This window comes from Astyanax mexicanus, chromosome 9, assembly GCF_023375975.1.
Source record: "Astyanax mexicanus isolate ESR-SI-001 chromosome 9, AstMex3_surface, whole genome shotgun sequence".
Taxonomy (NCBI): Eukaryota; Metazoa; Chordata; class Actinopteri; order Characiformes; family Acestrorhamphidae; genus Astyanax; species Astyanax mexicanus.
Window position 1 is genome coordinate 45,918,633 of NC_064416.1, and position 8,573 is coordinate 45,927,205.

The following is an 8,573-nucleotide window of genomic DNA, read 5'->3' on the forward strand; positions in this document are numbered from 1 at the left end:
AAGCTCAGTCCAACAAAGCATGCTTTAAATAACTGAAGCTGGGGAGTTGTTTTGGGCGTGCTGAGCAGATTTGTTGAGCTGGATCTAGTGGGAAAGAGCAAAAGGCTATCTCTCTGCAGCAGATGCTGAATGCCAACTGAGGGGAACCCCCTGTAGCATCATTCTCCATAAGCTGCAACCCCTGACAGAGGACCTGAGGGAGACCACCTGATCAAAGTCTTCTGAAACAACCGTGCGGCCCCTCGTAACGCAGAGGAAATCAGACCAAATGGATTTCACTGCCATTGACTACGACTGTGCCGATAAAGCCCCCATGCAGCAAGCAAACCATACTGTACATGCAAGTAGCAAAGACTCAGCGCAGCATCTGCTTCTGTATTTATTGATATACAGTAAATACAGTAATTTTCATGATTTTTCTTTATAAATCATTGGTTGTTCGGATCAGCAATTTCAGTTAAATACTGTATATAGCAGAAAAACACAGTGATATTTAAGAAGTGAAATGAACTTTATAGGATTGACAGAAAGTATTCTGTCCCCTACACACGTGGGGCTGTATGTATCGACAGATAGCTAAACACAGAGATATGAGAGGCTTGAATGAAGACAGGCGCTGAAGTAGAGTGTAGAGTTCTTTACTTGTAATGTCCTGAGCAACATGAGCTCCAAATGCTCTCTATTGTGTGAAAACTGAAATAAATACAAAAATACTTTTTACTGCTAAATTCACAATTGAATAAACAAATATACATTTCCATTAAAGAAAATGAGCAACACTGGATTGGATATCTAGTTCAATTAAGTTAGACATCTATCATTATATAACAATAACACATTCAAGAAATAAACATATTTACAACGTTTGCCAACATATTTACACAATATAAACTTACGGCAAAGCTTCTTCATGGATCGGCACGTGAGGATTGCAAGGATTCTCGTTAGCTCCCGAGAACATGTGAGCTCTTACAAAACAGGGTACAAAATGGCTGATCTGAACTATAACCTCAAACATGTGACTATATGAGCCAATTGAAATTCAAGAAACTCTAAAAAAGAAAATACCCTGCAGTTCTCATTAAGGACACACGGTGGCGCAAATAATAAAGCCATGACACTCCTCGCCTGGTATTAATCCTAATACCATAATGTCTTTATAGTCTATAGTTTCATGAAGAAATAAGGATCACTACTTCCGTAACGGGCCTAAGAAAGGTTTTCACAGTCCCACCCTTCGTTACCTTGAGCTCCAGTTTCCTAACCTTGCTGTCTGCATCAATGAATGTCTTCGTCACAATAGCCAGCGGCCATTGGTTTCTTTTCACTTGGTTGTCTCTTAGCAATACGACATCACCTTCTTTAATGTTGGGCAGACTTTTTTGCCATTTGCTCCGAACTTGGAGGGTTGAGAGGTATTCACGCTTCCATCTTTGCCAGAACGTATCAGCAAGATGCTGAACTCTTTTCCACTGCTGCCTGAAAAGATCTGTTGTGTCATAAGATCCTGGTGGAGGTACAATGGTACAGATCTTCTGAGTTAAGATCATAGCTGGAGTCAGGAGACAAGGAGCATCTGGGTCGGTAGTGATGGGTATCAGAGGCCTTGAGTTGATAATTGCTGTAACCTCTGCCAGAAACGTTGACAGGACCTCATGGGTGAGGCAGGATGGATTGATCTCTGACAGCATGGAATCCAAGATGCGCCTAGAAACCCCAATCATCCTTTCCCATACTCCACCCATATGGGAGGAATGAGGTGGATTAAAGAGCCAAGTGCAGCCTTCCTCGCTGAGGTACCGAGATATGCTGGTGTTTTTCCCATCATCCAGCAACATTTTCAGCTCTTTGCATGCCCCTTTGAAATTCGTGCCACAATCTGACCGAATTTGTTTCACAGGCCCACGTAGAGCAATGAAGCGACGTAGAGCATTGATGAAACTGGAAGTATCCATCGACTCAATAAGCTCTATATGTACTGCCCGGACACTAAGACATGTGAACATGACTGCCCATCTTTTAGAGTTTGCTGCTCCTCCACGAGTGCGACGTGTAGATACACTCCATGGACCAAATATGTCCAGACCAACATTTGTGAAGGGTGCCTCAGTACTCAGGCGATCAGGTGGGAGATCTGCCATCTGCTGTTCTGCCGTCCTGCCACGTAGTTTCTTACATTGAACACATTTGTGAAGCATGCTTGTGATGCACCTTTTTGCTCCAGTTATCCAGATGCCATCACTGCGAATGGCTCCTTCAGTGAAAACACGGCCCTGGTGCTTAACTCTGGTGTGGTAGTGTTCAACAAGAAGAGAAGCAACATTACTTTGGCTGGGAACAACAAGGGGATGTTTTTCTTCATCATCAAGGTTGGCATGTTGAAGCCGGCCACCTATTCTCAGCAGTCCCCTGTCATCTAAGACAGGATTAAGCTTCCAAAGTGGGCTACCTTTGGGAATAGCCTTTCCTTTTTCTAGACTGATGATCTCTGCCCTGTAAGCCTCTCTTTGAACACACTGGATGACTATGGCTTTGGCTTGAAGCAAGACATCAGATTCATTAGATCTATGGCAATAATGCCAGCCACTGCACTCTTTCTGCTGATTACGGGTGGATCTGAAGGACCGTGCAACATGAATAAGAAAAGCTATGGCCCTTATTAAAGATTTCCATGTAGAAAATCGCTCAAAACGATGAGCACCAAGGTTTAAAGAGGAGTCAACACATGAAATGATGTTAGACCGCACCTCAGCATCAGATTCTGGGTCGATGATGTCAAAAGGTGTCTGTTTAGCTGGACATGCCCTCTTTGGAAGCATCAAGAAGGAAGGACCAGAAAGCCAAATGGTCTCTGCAAGGTTGGCTGCCAGCACTGACCTGGTGGCGACATCAGCTGGATTCTCACTGGTTGGAACATAGTGCCACTGGTCGGGCCGGGAGAACCTCCTGATTCGCTGGACCCTATTGCTGACATACACATAGAATCTCCTCGTTTCATTACAAATATATCCCAAGACCACCTTGCTGTCCGTGTAGAAATCCAGTGAGTCTAACTTCACATCAAGTTCATTGACTACCAGCTCTGCAATTTCCACAGCCAGGACTGCAGCACCCAACTCAAGTCTGGGAACGGTGTGAACTGTTGTGGGGGCCAACTTAGCCTTCCCCATGACAAAGCCAATGTGACATGTTCCGCTGCAGTCAGTTACTTTTAGATAGGCAACAGCAGCGATGGCGTTTATGGATGCATCTGAGAACACGTGGATCTCTCTTCGCTGGGCATGACGAAGACTGCCTGAAGTGTAAGCTCTTGAAATATCAAGCTGTGCCAGATCTTGAAGCGAGTTTCGCCATGCATTCCACTCTGTCTCTTTTTCAGCTGGAAGAGGTGTATCCCAATCCACTGATGTGCTAGTAAGTTCTCTTAGCAGGAGTTTGCCCTTGATGGTGATGGGAGCTACCAAGCCCAAAGGATCAAACAAGCTGTTTACAGTGGCAAGAACACCCCTACGAGTGAATGGTCTCTCGCTGATAGAGGAAGAAAATTTGAATGCATCATTTTTAAGGTCCCAGCTCAGTCCTAGGCTACGATGCATAGGAAGCGAATCGGCATCTAGGTCAAGATCTTTGAAATCTTTTGCATAATCAGCAGATGGAAAGGCTTGCATGACAGATGTACAATTTGATGCAATTTTATGTAGTCTCAGATTAGAAACCGCAAGCATATCTTGAGCTCTCTCCAGCAGATCAACGGCCTCTGCAGCTGAAGGCAAGGATATAAATCCATCATCGCAGTAAAAGTTTTGCTGTACGAACTGCTTTGCATCTGAGCCAAACTCAGCTTCTCCTTGTAGAGCAGTGCGCTTGAGGCCATAGATGGCAACCGCAGGAGAGGGGCTGTTGCCAAACACGTGAACAGTCATTCTGTATTCCACAACTTCATTTGTCAGGATGTTGTCTTTAAACCAAAAGAACCTAAGGAAGTTTCTGTGATCTTCTCTTACAACAAAGCTGTGGAACATTTGTTCTATGTCTGCAGTGAAGGCCACCTGCTCGTGTCTGAAACGCAGCAGAACTCCTAGCAGAGTGTTGTTTAAATCTGGTCCTGTCAACAACACATCATTTAGAGAGATGCCAGAATGCCGAGCACTAGAGTCAAACACAACCCTGATCTCATCCTGCTTGCGTGGATGATATACTCCAAAGGTAGGCAGGTACCAGCACTCTTCTCCATTCATCAGTGGTGGTGCTATTTCTGCATGTCCTCGATCCAAGATTTTATGCATAAAGGCCACAAAGTGGTCCTTCATCTTAGGTTTTCGTTGAAGTGTATGACATAAGGAGGTAAATCGGCTTTTGTCTTGGTCCTTGTTGCTAGGAAGTCGTGGTCTTGGTGAACGAAAGGGAAGAGGAGCTACCCAGCTGTTGGCATCATCAGTGAACATCTCTTTGTCCATTAGCTGAATGAACTCTCTGTCCTCAATAGAAGGTGCAATCTTGTGGTCATCATTAGTTCTTTCAAAGATAGTACTTCCAAGAGAACATTTGTCATTGTGCAGTGTTGGCTTATTAGATAAAAGAGATTTTGGAATGGGCTGGCATCTGGGCTTTTCCTCTGTACTGAAGCTCTCCCTTACACGAAGGTAATTTGGGCAAGGGTCCAAAAGAGAAGGACGGCCATTCTTCAGGACGTTAGTGCGATACACATTAATGACTGTTGGCTTGTGGGATGCACCAAGACAGACATTGCCAATCACTACCCATCCGAGATCAAGTCTTTGAGCGTAAGGAGTGTTGTGCGGGCCATTTCTTGACTCTCTGACCTTATGAACCTGAAGAATATCACGCCCAAGGAGAAGGAGAATCTGAGCATCAGCATGAAGAGGTGGCATGAGATGTGCAATAGAGATGAGATGGGGATATTGCTTCGCAATTTCCGGGGTAGGTATCTCACTGCGGTCATCTGGAATGTACTCGCATTCGATGAGAGTTGGTAAAAGTACACTTACACTTCCATCTAAAGGCTGAGCAATGAAGCTTGTAGCTCTGCGTCCAGTCATTTCTGTAATTCCAGAACATGTGCGGAGAGTATAAGGTGAGTCTGGGCCTTTAAGGTCAAATAGGTCAAAGAACTCAGGCTTTGCTAGTGACCTATTACTCTGGTCATCAAGTATCACATATGCTTTCACAGACTTGTCAGGTTGACCTTTAGGAAACACCTTCACAAGGCATATTTTGGAACAAGACCGGAAGCCATTGACATCTCCACAGATCTCAGTACATTTGGAATTAACAGAAGACAGTTGGGCACCTTTTTCCTCCCCGCCATGCTTGAACTCAGGACTAGTCATCCATGGAGCTGGGCCAGGATGCAAGGCAGTAACATGATCATTGCTCTCGCACTCCTTGCACAGAATGTTTACTTTGCACTCCTTGGCTATGTGTTCAGTTGTTGAACAACATCTAAAGCAAATGCCATTTTCCTTAAGAAATGCTTTACGCTCTTCAAGAGGTTTGCTTCTAAAGCCTCTGCAGCGTTTTAGGGGATGGGGCTTTTTGTGAATTGGACAGTTTCGACCAACGTCTGGTTTATGATTTGCAGACTCAACAGTTGTAGATGCACATGATGCAGTAAGTTCAGTCTTGTGAGAAGAGACCACATTTTTTGTGTTAATGGATCTTCTAGGAAAGTGTTCTGCCTTAGCTGGAGTACCACTGGAGGAGCTCAGAACGAAGCTGGGATCATTTCGAATATGAGCCTCCCTACACACAAACTGTGTAAAGTAAGAAAAGGGTGGAAATGGGACGTGGTGTTCCATTTTGTAGTAACTGCCCAGACTCATCCATTTTTCTTGCAGAGAATATGGCAATTTCTCAACTATGGGATGTATGCCCCTTGCTGTGTCCAAATAGGTAAGACCAGGTAGGTAGCCCTCGAGGTTTGCTGCTTCTAGTTCTCTCAACAGGTCTCCCAATTCTCTAAGCCGGATTGGGTCTTTGTTTCCGATCTTAGGAAACTCATCAAGCCTTTTGAAGAGAGCTCTCTCAATGATTTCCGGAGAACCATAGCACTCTTCTAAACGCTGCCAAGCTGTATTGAGACCAGTAGCAGGGTCACTGACATGTACAGCTCTAATTCTTTTGACATATTCTGCAGACTGGTGACCAAGCCATTTGCTTAAAAGGTCGAGTTCTTCAGTACAAGTCAGATCAAGTCCCTCAATTGTATTAGCGAATGACGCTTTCCATGCCCAATAATTTTCTGGGCGGTCATCAAACTTAACGAGCCCAGAAGTGACAAGCTCACGGCGAGCTAGGTATCTAGCTATGTCACTCAGGTTGTCTGGGGCTGACACAGGATGTACAGTACTATTGGGAAACTGTGGACGGTACTGACCTGACCTGGTGGGAGATGGCTTGTGTGGTTGGGTTGTTTGGCGCTGGGCAGTGGTTTGGAATGGAGTAGTAACAGGATTAATGTGAGTCATGCGAATTGGGCTTTTGTTGTCAACAAGATGTCCATGGTCATCTGATGCTTTGCCTGTTCCAAGGGGTACATAACAGGTACTGAGAGATTGATGCTTTTCCGCAGGTGGCTGAGAAGAAAACATTGAAGAGTGACTCTTTACATAATCAATCGTCCTCTTTTCTTTGGAATCTTGAGGAACATCAACGATCTCTGTGGCCTTGGCACCAACGTTTGAATCCAATTCTGCAGCAGCAGATTCCAGAAATTCTGCCTCAGCTAAAGCAGCAGCAACTTCTTTTTCATGTTGCAGTGTGGTCAATTTTGCTTCTACACAAGCTTCCTGAACTTTCAATTGAGCCTTTTCTACCATCAGTTCAGTCTCTTTTTTGACAAAGTCAGAACGAGCACGGGCTGCTTCAGCTTTAGCTCGTGCTTTGGCAGCTACCAAACTTGCTGATGATTTGTGGGAGCTTTTAGAACGACTTGTTGTTATGGACCTGGTCAGCAATGACTTCACTGATGAAGCAGTTGATTGTCCTGTTTTCTGTGGTTCTGTGTCTTCCTTAACCTCCATATTGTACACAGCAAATATTGTGTATAAGGCTTGAGGGGAGTGGTGGCTGAGACACAAACACAGCTGTGCTGATCCTGCTGATACTGCCTTTTCACTATTCTGTCCCCTACACACGTGGGGCTGTATGTATCGACAGATAGCTAAACACAGAGGTATGAGAGGCTTGAATGAAGACAGGCGCTGAAGTAGAGTGTAGAGTTCTTTACTTGTAATGTCCTGAGCAACATGAGCTCCAAATGCTCTCTATTGTGTGAAAACTGAAATAAATACAAAAATACTTCTTACTGCTAAATTCACAATTGAATAAACAAATGTACATTTCCATTAAAGAAAATGAGCAACACTGGATTGGATATCTAGTTCAATTAAGTTAGACATCTATCATTATATAACAATAACACATTCAAGAAATAAACATATTTACAATGTTTGCCAACATATTTACACAATATAAACTTACGGCAAAGCTTCTTCATGGATCGGCACGTGAGGATTGCAAGGATTCTCGTTAGCTCCTGAGAACATGTGAGCTCTTACAAAACAGGGTACAAAATGGCTGATCTGAACTATAACCTCAAACATGTGACTATATGAGCCAATTGAAATTCAAGAAACTCTAAAAAAGAAAATACCCTGCAGTTCTCATTAAGGACACACGGTGGCGCAAATAATAAAGCCATGACAGAAAGTGTGCAATAATTCTTTAAACTAAATTAGGCATTGTTTTATTGTTTTGAAATTTTTTTTATCACTAATTATTGGAACACAAAATTAGTTTGGTAAGCTCATTGACCCTTGACCTACATACACGGGTGAATACAATTTGCAAATTTTTCTCCTCTTTGCATCTTTTCTGAAGAGTTGCAACATCGGAGCCTCAAAACTCTCAAATGACCTGAAAACAAAGACTGTTGCAGTTTCCACTGTGAGGAACAGAATGAGGAAATGGAAGAACCACAGACACAGTTCTAGTTAAGAGCTGAAGTGACAGAACAAGAAAAATCTCAGATAATCAGAGGAGAAGGATGGAGAGAACAGTTGTAGTGAACCCACAGACCTCCAGACCAGCTCCACACACCTACATCATCATCTTACTGCAGATGGAGTCACTGTGCATCGTTCACTATTGACTATTCAGCTCACTTTACACAAGGAGAGGCTGTATGAGACAGAAATGTAGAAGAAGCCTTTTCTGAGCACACGCCACAAACAGAGTCACTTGAGGTAAAGCTAAAGCTAAAGCACATTTGAATAAGACAGTTTTGGATATTTTGGAATAAGGTGCTGTAAACTAATGAATCTAAAATTATTAGAGTTATTTGGAAGACGGTTATTTATGCATGGAGGAAAAAGAACACAGCATTCCAACACAAACACTGTACTGCTCCCCACAGTAAAATCTGGTGGTGGTTCATCATGCTGTGGGGCTGTGTGATCAGTGCAGGTACTGGAATCTTGTTAAAGTTGAGGGTCTCATGGATTCCAGTCAATATCAGCAGATTCTTCAGAACAATGTTGAAGAACCAGTGA

General features: G+C 43.5%; 1 long non-coding RNA gene across 1 annotated transcript; it reads right to left on the reverse strand.

Annotated features, from left to right (window-relative positions):
• Window positions 1–7,229: 7,229 nt before the first annotated feature.
• LOC125804543 (uncharacterized) lies at window positions 7,230–7,551 on the reverse strand. Its single transcript, XR_007440649.1, has 2 exons — window positions 7,504–7,551; window positions 7,230–7,300 (listed from the first exon to the last, which is right to left on the reverse strand). It is a non-coding gene; the product is annotated as an uncharacterized LOC125804543 (long non-coding RNA).
• Between the last annotated feature and the right edge of the window lie 1,022 nt (window positions 7,552–8,573).